This window comes from Carassius auratus, unplaced genomic scaffold (genome assembly GCF_003368295.1).
Source record: "Carassius auratus strain Wakin unplaced genomic scaffold, ASM336829v1 scaf_tig00217004, whole genome shotgun sequence".
Taxonomy (NCBI): Eukaryota; Metazoa; Chordata; class Actinopteri; order Cypriniformes; family Cyprinidae; genus Carassius; species Carassius auratus.
In genome coordinates, this window is record NW_020528845.1 from 10,125 (window position 1) to 25,160 (window position 15,036).

General features: G+C 38.4%; 2 long non-coding RNA genes across 2 annotated transcripts; one reads left to right on the forward strand and one right to left on the reverse strand.

The window, feature by feature from the left end:
• The first annotated feature begins 206 nt into the window (after positions 1-206).
• Positions 207-5,377, forward strand: LOC113099669 (uncharacterized). Its single transcript, XR_003289493.1, has 2 exons — positions 207-527; positions 5,288-5,377. It is a non-coding gene; the product is annotated as an uncharacterized LOC113099669 (long non-coding RNA).
• A 6,542-nt stretch (positions 5,378-11,919) lies between these two features.
• LOC113099670 (uncharacterized) lies at positions 11,920-14,944 on the reverse strand. The gene is made up of 3 exons (XR_003289494.1): positions 14,796-14,944; positions 13,384-13,531; positions 11,920-11,941 (listed from the first exon to the last, which is right to left on the reverse strand). It is a non-coding gene; the product is annotated as an uncharacterized LOC113099670 (long non-coding RNA).
• Between the last annotated feature and the right edge of the window lie 92 nt (positions 14,945-15,036).

Here is a 15,036-nt window from a genome sequence, read left to right on the forward strand (position 1 = left end):
AAATAATATTTACAGTGCATTGAGATTTTTCAGAACAGAAGTGCGAACCAGCGGTTTAGAACGGATTCTGGTCTAGATGACTGATCTGTGTGTTTCTTCAGCAGTCTATGGCGAAGTTGCAGAGTGGTGCTGGAGCTGTTTTAGTGGTCACTGTCCCTTTAAGAGAACGCGCTCTAGGGTGGCGCTTTCCTCCGCAAGGGCTTCTTGATATTAATAGTGTTGGTGTCTTGAAACTGACGTAATGCCTGGAGTCTGAGGTCCTGACAAGCGATAACACTTCTGATAAAGAACTGAGATCACTGCAAAAAACCAACCTCCTTTTTTCCATCCCAGACTCAGGCGTTTTTACTATTAAACACAGTCTCCCAAGATTTCACGTGTACGGGAGCAATTCGCAATCTTACATCCCCATAAAAAAGAAATCATTCCCCGAGATCAACAAACAAACAACACAAAGACGCTTCATGGCTCACGCCAAAGCTCCACCATCTTTCAGACTGCAAAGACTATTGCAGTTTAATCAACAGGTAAGGAGAAAGCGAATCAATGAGCATTGCGATCACGGCAGAAGTACGATGTGGATTTTAGCTGTAGTTCCTGATGGCTTTTAGGGGGTGAATGTTATGTAATGTTGAGAAGGGCGAAGGGATTTGGTGATGAATCAGTTGATTGCTACTTTGCAATGAAAATAAGAGCACGGCTCTTCGGATTTCTGCGTGCCATTTGGGTTTTGAGGCTAAATTGCAAATCGAAATTGACGACTTGTTAGCTCCCAGTAGTTGAGAGTAAACACACGAAGAGGTTTTTGGATTACTTTTTCCTTCCCATTTCTTTTCAGCTATTTCAATCTGTGTTGCAATGGGTTTTGCGCAAGATAATATCCCGAATGTAGTAATATCGTTTTTCTTCGTTTCTTGTAAATTGAAGTTAAGCCGCGAGGCGCCTTTTATTTGCATTGTTTATGTGTAAACCGGTTGCACTGCGCGCTAAAGTTAGCTAAACGGCGCATAGCTACTGCTGTAGAAAGTTTCATTAGTGTGTAGGCTACTGTTTTTGCGTAAATGATGCTTCAAGTTGAATGGCGCTTTCCACACAAACTTCGAAAACTTTCCGTAACTGATGTAAGATAAGAAAACGCGTAGGCATGGCAACGCGCTGAACGTTACACTTCATTTTCCACATACAAAGAGTCTCGGGTTGTTTACATGACAGTCCACGAATCTCAACGGGGGTTTTTATCGCTATTTTGTGGTTTTATTCGAAGGCAGGTAGCGAAAAGCTGCCTTTCTGTTTCATTGCGTTCTTCGAGGCAATGGAGATGTGCAGCAAGTCTCTGAGGAAAAGTTTATGAATAGCGGTAACGTCCTGACTTTATAAGAATCCTATTTTCTCATTTGGAAGTGTGTTTTTGTGACTATATAACTAATGGTAAGACTTTTTATTTGTTTTAGTAACTGTGGACAACTTTCGCACTTAGGTGTGTTTGGGGGGGCTGTAGTTCACAAAGTTTCGTGTGGCGTGACTAAAGTGGCGTGATGAAGCTTATCACTCTCCAAAACGTCTTGACAGAAGTTCAAGGAAATTAATTAACTCCGTTTTAATCCTCAAAAATGAAGGCATGTGCATAGAAATTGTATCTTTTATTCTTGGCATGTTCAGTAGTCGTTTTCCCCTTATCTTGTTGATGTTATTCATCAATAGAAACTTTTTTACAGACGACAGGAACACTATAAACGACTCCAACACGTTTTAACAAGGTATTTGTTTACATATGTGAGTGTTGTCATATCCTATACAGTTTGTAACATTGTTTGGATTTTGGGTTGTTGCAACGTTCCTCAGTTCTGCAACTGTGGTATTGTTTCCAGTTAATTTGGTTTTACAATCACTTTCACATTAGAATACCATCAGTTGGTTCAAGTGGGTGGACACAAGTATTTATCTTAAAACTGATAAAATCACCCACACTTCACTTAAATGAGCTGTACCGAAGTGTAACCTGTATCTGATTGTTATGAAACAAAATCCCATGTTGGTTCCAGTAGATGAGTTGCTCTGTTTCCTGTAAACTGTGATAACTGCGACACTCGGGCAGTCTGGAAATGATATGCTCTCTTTTTCTTTCTGAAATGGTGTGGCGGTGAAGGTTTCTTAATGACAAAGCCTGTGCAGGCAAATGCGGCTCATCATTTAGAGAAATGTAGAGAAACTCACAAATGTAAACATAGTTTCAGAAACAGTCAATAGGGAACCTCAGCTGTCATCATCAGACTACTGCAGTTGCAGTCACTTTATCTAAACCCTTTTTGCAGTAACATTACTTTTTTTAAACTTTGATAAAAATAAAAAATAAAGTATTTTCATGCATGGAATAGTTCATTGTCATTTTACATGAATAACAACGTAGAGATCAGAAGAAAAATCTCTGTCTGCGTGGAATATTACTTAATTCCTTGTGCATCGTAAACACTCAAAATGTAAACACTCAAAAATGTGAATTCGACCTTGCTATCCATTCAGCTAGATTCACTTCTCAGTCTACATTGAAGAATAAGATCCACATGAGTTGTCTGATAAGGGGTGTTTGAAGTGATTGAAATGCTCGAGGTGTATTTGAAATGTAAATGACTCTACATCTGTGAGCTCTTTGGAGAGAGGCAATAGATCAGCGGTGTATAGTCAGGAACTTTACGGCTGACAAATGAATTTGGGCCTTGGTGGAGGGAGAAAGCAGCAGTGGGGGTCTTCCATTTTGTTCTTCGTGGCTTCTGAGTTTGCACAACTTCTTTTTTGGGTAACTTTTCTCTGCACTGGGATCTGCCACTTGTGTCCCTGTGGCAGATTCATGTGGCGTTAGTGACGTTGAATAAGAAGCCGTAGGGCGAATGAAAATAAATCGTAGGGGACTTTTTTAATGACAGAGATTTAGAATGGATCACGCTAACATATGAAATTCAGGTGTTTGCTTGCAAAGAAAGAAGATATTGTAACTAGCTGATGATTTCAAAATATTGTAATCTTTACTTTTCTAGGTTGTTAGGAAATATACTCTGACCAGATGATTATTTTTGCATATATTTTAATTTATTTGTTGATTCAAAGTGAATATAAAGGATAAAAACTTAGAATAAGAAATCCAATGTTGCAAAGAAATAGGGCACTTAAAATTCAGATTGTTATTGGCTAAATTGAATAAGGTTTTTTCTGTGATTTAAAACTTGTTAATAGTATAATCTTTTTTTGAAATATGTTTTACGGAGCAGCATAGTATTTTTTTTCCACTCCCTATGTACGGCAACAGGCAAGACTACCATCACTGCTTGTGTTTTGAAATTATGCATCAACGGCTTTATAGAAATTCCTTTGTTTTGTATTTTTGTGGTTAGAATTCTCCTAACATGAGAGACATTTTCCTTTGCATCCACCTGATGAAATGCGGAGGCTTACACGGAGATAGCTCCTAATAATTGGGGCCCATAAAAGCTTTTATAACAAATATTTGATTTGGCTTGCATTTGAATAGCTAGTCTTTTTTCCTCTGGATTTTCAAGAAGAAAAGGACCACAGTTCACAGAGATCATCCCTTGTCTCTAAAGTCACTAAATTTCTCTGGATGTGTGTTATATTGGCTTGTTATGGTGAGTTATAGCTGATATGTTGCAAAGACTTGCCGGCCTCATGGATTTTCTCGCTAAACTTTTACGCAATATAGATGGATTTGAAGAGAAATAACTAGAAATGTGCATGAGTTTTGTGTGAGTGAAGTCAATTAGGGGTGCTATATGAGTCTAACATCGAAAAGGTTTTTGTAATCCAAATTAAGTGCTTTAAATTTAAGCGCTGCTTTTTTTAGAATAAATCTTGATCTCTTCCCTTTTTTTCTCACACCCTGTATGGGAATAAAACACAAGGACCTTTGACCTGTGTTGTCACAGCAACCTCCTTTATCCTGTAAAAACTATAGGTTTAGCTTCTACATTCATATTATAGTTTGATGGCTAATTTTTAAGCGTCACAAAAGGATCTCAAGTCTATTTAACAACTCCTCCAGATAAGAGATGGTTTGGGTCTCTGACTCTGTCAGAGCTGTTTGACACCACTTGTTAGGCTAATTATGTGGCGTGTAATATTTTCGTGGTTAGCGTACATCTGGTAAAGTTTGCTGACTGAAAACTCTCTCATTCCCAGTAGAGTGGTAGGCTGCACTGCAAGCGAAGAAGAAGAAAAAGAAATCGAAGTTCCCCTAAATCTCCAGTCTTACTCATTGACAAAAGCTTACTTTTTTTTTCTGAGGAATTAAAAATAACTGACATTTGTATTGAAAATGCAAGTTACAGTGATGTTACGATAAACCTTCTATTGATCGGATGTGTTGACACTTTGCCTGCGTGTGGTTTTTCTAAACTAGTGGTTCCCGTTAGATTTGCTTTCTATATAAGATGACTTTCCTGAACTTCTATACCAAAGTGTGGGTATCAGTAACTATTTATTTGGTTAAAACCCCTTTTTTTCACGCTAGATTTATCATGCAGGACAGGTCTCCCTGCTCAGCTTCATATCAGAAACTTTCTGAAAGTTTTCAGTCTAGATCTTCCAGCAGTGCCCACTTCCTCTCTTCCCCATTCCGACATGCTGAATTTAGTGCGTCCGCCGATCCTCCTGTCCGCCGGCCCCTCTGGAACGTTGATGAGTCAGTTTAGCCTTCTTTTTCTTTCTCCCTTTTTCCCTTTCTATCGCAGTGTGTGTTCTTTTACCTCGCAAACAAGTTTTCGCTTTGCTTTTTTTTTGTCCCCCCCCCCCCCCTCTATCTCACGGTGGCTGAAATTTCTCCATCTGTGTGGTCTGGAGGCTGGTGCGGTTGACTATTGCCAACCTGACACAGGTTGGACTGAATGAGTCGAAGAAAAGGTTTGTGGGGGGATGGGGGGTTTCCTTGAGAATGTTTGTTTTCCTGTTTCCAATTTGGTCGGCCAGAGGGCCCATTCTGTCAGAGCTCCCATTCATGAAACCTGCTGTCAGACTGCCTGAGTACATGACACAGGAGTTCTCTCTGCTCTCTATGCGTGCATTGCAGTGTCCATGTTGAGTTTTTTCCAAGATTCTGAGTTTTGGGGTATATCATGCTCATTTTTTTTTTTTTTCTGAAAGTTAGTTTTTGCAATTTTATTCAGTGAGTCTTAATATGTGGTTTTTATATTTTAACTCTCCCTCTTAAAAAATATTCAAAAAGTGCTGTTTACAAAGGGGACTTCTTTAATGCTAAAGGTGACTTTTTGTTTTGTTACAGTGATCGAGAGGAACGACATGGTGTGGTCACCCCTTGTACTTCGGATCATCTGCACCTGTGAGGTCTTCTGAGAAAAGGAAGTACGGGACGGCGCGTTTCACAAGCCACGAATGTAGAGCGAGTAAACTTTCTGAACACTGAGGGGGAAAAAATGGAATGATTCCCAGGCCAGAATGGATGTGGAATAAAGGATACCTCAGAGGGCTCCTCAGGGAAGGGTCTTTGGATACTCTGACAGCTTTGATATCTGCCTCCCTGTTGGATTTGAGTGAGATAATGCTATAACCCAATGCTTAACAGAGGTATGTATATTTACGATTGTGTGTTACAAAAGTGCAGGGATTTCTGGCAGCTTGTGGCATTGTGGTTTTCAATGCAATTCATGTTGCAAGTCCTCTAAACGAATACATAGTATTAACAGGGACGGACGTGATGCTTGTCTTCAGGTTTTTAATGGTGTTATGTTTGAGGGGGATGTAGCTTTAAAACTTTATTTATTGTAAGTTTTAACCCAGTCTTCCTGTAGTTCAGGGCAGTAATCTAGACCACTAGATAGCTCAAGCTGTTAAAGTGCTTTGATCTTCAGTGAGTCAATCATCCCCTGCTTTGGCGTTTATTATGTGGAACAGTAGAATTTACTGACTTTCTTTTCCTTGAATTTGTTTGTCTGTAGGTTTTCTCCAGGGTAATAAGATAGGCCACACATGTAGTATTTTTTTAGTCTGTGGGGGCTTTCTTTGAGCTGTACATTTGTGGACCAGGTGATACTGTGGTCTGGTATTCTTCTCTTCCTCTGTGTTTGTTAAACACTGGACTCGACAGACTTCCTCTCAGGAGATATGTCTGCATCGCTCATAAAAATATGCAAAGTAGCACATAGATAAACTGAAGTCTGTTTTTGTGTGTTTGATCATGACATCCAATAGTCCTGGTCAAAAATCGATAGTTTTTTGGAGATGTTTGACGTTTTTTTTGCATTTGTTGGTTTTTGTGTTTTAAAGTAGCTATGATGCGTCATGAATCATTATAACTATAAGTGTTATTAGGATATAAGTTGACACTCTTCTTTTCGGCTGAGATTTTAATTTTAAAAGTGTTTTGTCTGCTTGCTCATTACCACCACACATGATTTTCAGTCTCAAGCTAATTAACGTAGAAATGCAATAATCTGAATTTCCGAAAGCAGCCGCATTCTTTGTGGTCTGGTTTGCGAGCAGTTGTCGTTCTTAAATGAGGTAATCTGAGAATGTGTCATAGTGGACTTGCTTTCTCTTGTGCCAAAATAAATAACAAACGACCTCTAACGGCCGGTGATTAGGGGATCCTGCCTTTGTGAATGTTGTCACAGTGGAGCTTTCTTTCTGGTGCCCTGCCGTTTCAGCAGATTTGCGTAATGTTAAACATATGCCATCTTCTCCAGTCTGGATTTCAGGGGAAAACCTGCTTGTGTGTGAATGCACATCGCACTGGAATGGTTAGAATGTGCTTGTGCTTGGTGGTTTCAGTTGGTGTTGTATGCTTAGATGTGGGGGTGATACTGAATGGCAAGATTAACCCCGTGGATCCTTCACCCAGAACTCTGACACAGGCTTCTAGGTCGAAGGTCATCTGAGATCCCTGAGCGCTATTACAGGGGTCCAGGGGCCCCTGATATGAGTTTACTAGGTTGTAATGCGTGTGTTCATCTTTTGCTTTTTATTTAATTTGTTGTCTGTCTTTCTCAGAATGTTGATGCCTTCAGTGCAAATAATTTTTTAATTTAAAGACTTAAAATTTTACTATTTGAGTGCACACAACTTTTATTTTTATTTGAATAATAAAAAATATATTTGGATGCTGGGATGGTTATAATATTTACTTAGTAGTTAATAGGGGTGTCCATGGTTAACCGGTTAACCGATTAACCGTTAAAAATTGTGTAACCGAGTGAAACATTTTGCTCGGTTAATTGACGTCAATGGCGTGCATTGAATTTAGTGGTAATACATTTTTGCACCACCAGAGACCGCCAGAGCGCTCCCAGACATTTGTAATGTCCACAAGAAGAAGCGGGCTGTGACGGGGCAAAATGCAAGTATTGCAATACAGTGCTTAGATATACTTCAAATACAACCTCGTTGTTGTAATCTCAACAGCCAACACCCGGGCATCATTAGGCCGGTCAGGACACACTGGATGCGTGGCGAAAGCATCTCAGCTGCGTGGCGTGTCTGTTTTTAATTCGGTTCCCATGTTAACAGGTTAGAGCTTGCCGACTGCCTGCGTGAAACGCACGGCTCAGGCGCGGCTCGACGCGTGCATGCTAGAAATAGAACCGACGCCTTGTTGGAAGCGTTTCCAGGCAAAGTATAATAGGAAAATATGTTTATATGTCATTTTGTACAAAAATACATATTAATTCATGACATTTTGATATTTGAAAGTCTATAGGTTGACAAATTCAGATATAAATGTAATTTAAATAAATAAATAAATAAATAATTATCGATTTTCAAATATTGTACGTGTCAAACATAGTCATAGTCGTAGCCTTAGCGAGGCGGCCGCGGAGTCTGCTTGTTACCTTTTGCCTTATACATTTTAGGCTTATTCTCAAATTCAGATTGTTTTAATAGGACAATTTGACCGGAGAGATAACATTTTGTCGGACATTCCTTTTTTTTTCGGCCAATGTCCGGAAATTACTATGGTTACGGTTACTATGGCACACTATGGTTAACCGAGTATTAACCGCTAAGGGCCTCGGTTAACGGTTAATGAAAAACTTGAGAACGTGCAGCCCTATTTATTATTTATATTATATTTATTTACTTACTAGACTTTCTGCTTTCAAAGATGAATAGATCTGTTTTCATGACTCAGTTACAGTTTTATAATACCCTATATTTAGAAATGCTCACCTCTTTTTTGCTAATTGAATTTTAATTTGCTTTAAAACCATGCGTGCTACCCAGGCTAAATCCATAAATGCTAAATCATGGCTGATATTTAGTCCAGCCCATGGTTCTTCCCTGTGATACTGATATTACACATTAAGCATCATATAGTGGGTTTGCACTTAAGTAGGCTGTATTTTTAAAATGAGGACTTTTTGATCACTGCCCACTTTTCATTGCATTTTACCGACATCATAGACTGCACTTATGCTCATATCCTTATAGGTTCAGCTACTATGCACTGGAATATCTCTTTGACTCGCATGCCCGTTTTTGGGTATAAACATGGATTTACGCCGTGAGGTAAAGCTTATGCTTATTACTTGTACCTTGCTTTGTATAATTTGGTTGAGTTATGGTTGGGAAATTTGAGTGGTCTGCATAGTTCTCCAGTAGGTGTCTGTGTGATGTATGGCGTGCCAGTGTGCCCAGGGCGGCAGACTGCCAAATGTTTTCATAATGTTCATTTAAAAGTCTGATCATTCGCCTCCACCGTTTCTCAATTTTGCAGTGCATATAGAAATGTTTGATGCAGCAAGACCTTAATCAGGTGTATAGTGCTCAACAACCAGCTTGTTACTGTTGAGGAATATGAATGCTCTTTGAAAAAGGCTTTTCATTTGAAGGTAAAAGTGCATTGAGGAACATGCTGTAATGCATTTTTAAAGTCGCTGAATTATTATTATATATATTTTTTTAAAATGTGGAATAAGTATACGAGCATGAGCTGTAGGGATATAAAGGTATGAACATTTCTTATCACGATTATAGTGACCAAAATTATTATGGTTCTCAGTATTATCATGGTATTGTTATAATGTCCTGGAGATGTTTTAAAAAGTACAGACGCATTAATCACTTCGGTATAAGTTTTATATTTAAAAATCAACAAACAAGAAATAAAACTACCTTTTGTTTGCATTATCAATACAACATTAACATTACCAATGATGTTTGAATTTTAAATGACAACTTGACTGACAACAGTTTAATAGCATGTTGAGATCTAATTTAAATGTTAAAATAAAGCTTTGAAAAAGTTTAATAAAAAGGTCAAACCTCACATTTCAGTCTTTAAATAAAGATATGTCAAAATGATAATTGCTTAATAAATTATTGTATGCATTTAATCTGCTCCATAAATAGTTCTAGGTAACTTAACCGAATTGTTTAGTGTAAAATCCACATAAGCTTGTTTTTTTTTTTCATCTACTGGTCAAGATTTATATCAGGCCATGCAAATTCGGTCCGTTTTTGGCCAGTCAGAAGCAGCATACAAACTGAATGTAAAAATAAGTCTTGGTAAATCCACTCTCTGACAGCAGGTGGCGCTAATGGAAAATTTGAATTACAGCTGTTTTCCGTAACCTCCGTGGACAAAACAGCATTGTGATTAAGAACACTTCCTTTACGTCAATTCCAGTCCTTGCGAACCCCTGCGCTGCACATTTTGTACGTCTCTCTTTGTTAACACACCTGATTCAGATAATAAGCTCGTTGGAAGTGAGCTCCATGCATGAACTGTGTTCCCGTTGACATTCTCTACACAGTGTTCATTGCTCCCTACTCCTTGAGCTGGGGAAGTCTGTTTAAGTTTACTTCACTTCGGAACATTCATTCACGGATTTGTGCTGCGCAACGTCTTCACACATGGAAAAGTGTGACATCATATACCTCTGTAAATAAATACAATTTAAATTCATGTCTCGCACACTTCAGTGCACTTTAAATGGAGCATATACATTGGCTTTGAATTGGAATCATGGCGCAATATCTTGTGGTGTCCACTTCGCTTTGTTCGAATAGAACAAACGTAGGAAGCCAAAAGAGAAACACACAAAATGTGCAGAGCAGGGGGACGCGAGGACTGGAATTTATAACCAGAAGAAATTTATAACTGCTTTAGGTATTACATGGAGCAAAGATGAAAACAAAATGAAGACAGCGAGAACCTTCAGAGGTGCATTCATATAATTAATTAATTCCCTTAGTACTCTTTTAAAACCTCCCAGATTTCTCGCCCAACTCTGCGTACGTGAGACTGTTACTGAAAACTGTGCTTTATGCTGGACAGTATTTATTTATTTATCGCGAGTTGTTCTAATCGTGGTAATCGATGAAACGGTAACCCTGACCGTGGGAAATTTTATCTTGATTTATCATCAAACCAGTAATTGTTACATTCCTAATGAGTTGGTTGCTACTACAATGGAAATTCCATATCTCTATGCATTTAAGGCCTGCTAGATAAACAGCAGAGCCTTTACGGACTGAGAGGTGTTGTTCATGAGCGTGCCTAATGAGACTCGCTAGTTTGACTCCAATTTCTGCCTGTAAGAATACAGTAAGCTGGGTTATCACAGACTTTTGAGATAGTTTCAAAATGACGGTAATGAGAGGGCTGAGGAGCGAACCTGCTGGCGAATGGTGAGGAATGGGTTGTATCCTCCTGCCAATTAGCCTGATGTTCCTCCTCTCGTATGGCACCTTCTTGCAGTAATGCCGAACTGGCACCAAACTAATCTAATTAGATCGAGAACACAAAAATTATCCTGGACCACTGGCAGAAGCACAATAAGGGAGCAATTTATTCTCGCATGGTTTTAAAAAAGTAGGGAACGGTTTGAGTGCAGGCCTGTTGTTTTTAGCGGATTGTTTCTGTGAGGCCTGCTCCATATGGTGTCGGGAGAGGGAAAAAAGCCCCGGAGAAGGGGGTAAAGAACAAGGGGGTAGAGAGCTTCAGCGAAGCTGCAAAAACAAAAATTCTCCAGTCAACCTTCTCTAAATTAAAGGGTAATGCCGAGCACACCGCACACTCAGGAGTTGTTTGTTTAAAAAGCCAAACTGCATTAATCAGCGACGACTTCTTCATCGCTAACAGCATGATTAATCTGCTGTTTTTTCCTCCCCGCCATTCTTCTTCTTCTTTTTTTAATGTTTTTTTTTTTTTTTTTTAAGTAATGGCCATCCAATGAGCAGCTTTGACAGAGTGCTCCTGACCACATTGTTCACACATTGAGTGATGCCTGCACAGCGTCAGTGCACAGCAATATTATGCTTTTGGTTCAGAGCCCACACTGTTAAAAATTTATTGTAATTTTACAGGAAATTCCTGGCAACTAATTGCCGTGAATTTACAGCAAGTAATATACAGGTAATATATTGTTTTTTTAATACAATAGAGTCCTGTATTTTTACAGCAGTGCTACTGTGATTAAAGTAGCATTATTACAGTAAAATGCTGTAATTTATTTAAATTTACTGCAACTCAGTTGCCAGGAATTTCCTGTAATTTTACAGGAGACAATTACAATATTGTAATTTCTAAATATAATAAAATACTGCAATTTTCCATCTTCCAAATTAAAACCAAAACAATGGCAACTTTTTATTATTTTTTATTATTAACACACTATGCAACATCACATATTACAAATGTATTTTATCTTTTTTTTTCATACAAACAAAATTACAGTTTCACTGAAGAATCTAGCTCACTTCCAGACAGTCTAATCATCAGGGCGGAACATGGTAATAAATAACAAAAGGTCCCAACCAGTCCTTGAACTGGGGAAGCTGTGGGGTGTGGGGTGGGCATCAATACTAGCCCATCAACTCAAAACCCAGGGGCCTTCTTAATAGGGTGCAGACAGGTGCGTTGATCCTCCGTCTCTTCTCTGCTTTGCTGACATCTTGGGAATTGATTCCACAAAAAGCTCTGAAAACAGAGAGAGTAAAAACAAGTTTTCATATCAGGTAATGATAAATACTGTGTAAAAAAAAAAAACATAAAAAGTAAACTTGCTTGTAGAAAAAAAATGACGTTGATGTATTTATTTAACATCAACACATTTAACAACATAACATTTAGAATTACATTGGCTTTTACATTGTTTTTCTTAAATATATAATGTCACTGTATGCACTGTAAATTGAATGTCGCTTTGGACAAAAGTGTCTGCAAAATGGGTCATATGACGTTGCTAAAAAGAACATTATTTTGTGTATTTGGTGTAATGAAATGTTTAAGCGGTTTAAGGTTAAAAAAACACATTATTGTTTCTCCTCTACAGGTACTCCTCTCCTCGCCTTCTGAAACGTGTTGATTTTTACAAAGTTCATCGTTCTGAAAAGCAAAGTGTGCTCTGATTGACCAGCTATCCAATCTATCTATCATGTGACTGAAATGTTATGCCACTTAACATACTGTGCCCTGTCCGGCCGAAGCAACGAGACAAACATTTAATTATAATGTTTATTTCATTATAATGTCAAACCCATTATAAATGTGATATAAACATGATTTCTAGTCGTGTTCTCTTTTGGAAGGCCAAACAAAGTAGTTTCCCTTTTTAAAGAAACAGCGTTTAAGAGTGACGCTTCAATTTAAACGAACGAACAAACACATGAGAGCAATTTCAAAAGCTTAAGGAGCTGTCTGTTCTGCTCTCTTTAGCTCTCGATCGACCTGGATGTTTTAGGCAATATTAAAATCCTGGCGGGGACGTGTCCCGTATGAACGGCGCATATGGCCACCCTATACAGATCTTCTTCATTCACCAAGAGCTTGTAACACTCCAAAGAGAAAGGAAAAAGTAAAATCACATCTAATGACTTTAACCCCCAAAATTGACTTAATGAAAATTGTAATGTTAAACTGCTGTCTGTCAGACTTCTCTGTGTTTACATAAATGTCTTGCAGGGCAATACCAACTCTATGTTAGACACTTAATAGCAATAGCTTTGTCTCCATCCAGCTTTTTAATGCACATTTTAACATTTTGAAAACAAACAAAAAAATCCTGAATGGAAACGGTTCAAATTCACAAAATATTCTAATGTGAATAAAACTTTTTATGTGGATTGACTTGCTAATAAATGCAACATAAATGCACATTTGTTGCAACTCTATCGGCTGTTTTAAGTTGCCCCTTAAGTTTTGATCCCACAGCGTTTCATGACTACTCTCCTGTCCATTTCTAATTTACATAACAGAGCTGATGGAAATGCTCTCCAGTTATAGGGTTTCTTTGCCAAATTTCTACGAATGCGCTTAAAAGGTGCAAAGGAATTGGATGGAAACCTGTCTTTTGACATCAATGCATAGAGTATATCGTAGAGTCTATTTTCTTTATAAGTGTGCAAACAGTTTAAACATACCTTTAGTGTTTGAGGCCTCTTTAGGATACTGTTAGTTAAACATGTAGACAGTGAAGGTCGCTGCACTCCATTCAGAAGGTTGTTGTGGGGCCCATCACAGTTGTCCCTTCCAAAGACATCATCCATTTGTCTGCACTTAGTGCCTCTCCTGAAATGCATACACAATATGATAACTAAAAGAGCACTAGAACCCTTCACTACACACGCATGAGTGGCAGTATTGGCAGGATGGGCAAAAGTACCAATTTTATCAGGTGGGAGAATAAGTTATGGTATGGTTTTTCCTAATTTAGACTAGGCATTTTAAGGATGCAATAGGATTATGTTGAATTACAGCCTTTCCTTTCTTCTTTGACATATAACCATATGACAATTATTAACAGGGCTTAAAGCAAGCAAACATATGTTCCATCTAGCAGCCAGTGTGCAGCTGATCCTGCGGACGGTCTACAGCTGTTCCCGCTCAGTCTTTTCCTTCTGCCTTGACCGTTCATGACCGTGGTACAGTTATGACGCGTTTCCACCGACCCCCCTCATTTCAATAAGACGAAATATGATATCAAACACCACTGCCTCCTTTCGTTCTCATTTTCATTCGTTAAACATATTAATAGCCGCAGAAATAAAGTTCAGGGAAATGTGTAACGTTAGGCCTTCATTATATAAAACAAAATATATACCAAACAGTAGCCTATTGTCTCCTATTTTCATTTTAACATATTAAAAGATTAACTGAATAAAGACCAAAGATTACCTGTTCGGTTCACCCAAAACGAATTATATTTTATGCTTTACCACTAAAGAGACATCACAGCCAGCGGCAAATGTCAGATGTCTACCGAGTTGAGAGTGCTCCCGACGGATTAATGATCCCTGAGCTCCCGCTGATCGCGTGGAGTTGACCGTCTCCGACATCAGCGAAACACATTTTTTAATAGACGCAGTCTTTTAAAATAAACCGCATATTTGAGTTTTAAACAACTACATTCTCGCCTGAAATAGTTAAAACACTAACGTTATACCTTTCATGACACGATGTCAGTAATATTTTAAAAATTATCAAAAGAAATGGTGGTTGAAACTACAATGCTGCATTGCCACTCCCGAAAGTTCAGTAACGTTACCTTTGAACAAGTACCTCGCGAGCAGGGACTTTCTGAGGGGCATTTTTTTTTACCCAGAACTTTATTTAGATCATGGTAGCTGCGGTGGAAGCACACCGAGTTCCAGCTCAAAAGTCCATAGTTTCTGGGTAAAGTTCTTGCGATGTAAATCTGGATCGAGTATGAAGACGCGATTTTAACTAACTTCACCCTATTCCACTGAATTATACCAAATGAAACAATCAGCACTCACTCAGATCACCAGTATTAATATATAAAGACTTATAAAACAAATTTTATGTTACATACCTGAGACATGTTCTTTCTTCCAAAAAGTACCGTCCGTTGGCCGCGTAATTTCAAAATTCAAACAGCAGCGATCCCACAATGCTATGCGGTTGCTGTAAAAAAATGCTTCTACAGTGTAGTTACAATAATTTTACAGGACTGTCCGTTAATTTCCCATAATGCACTTGCATTTACAACAAAACATGAATACAGTGCGTTGTTGTAAAATTTATTGTAAAAATTACATCAATTGCTAACAGTA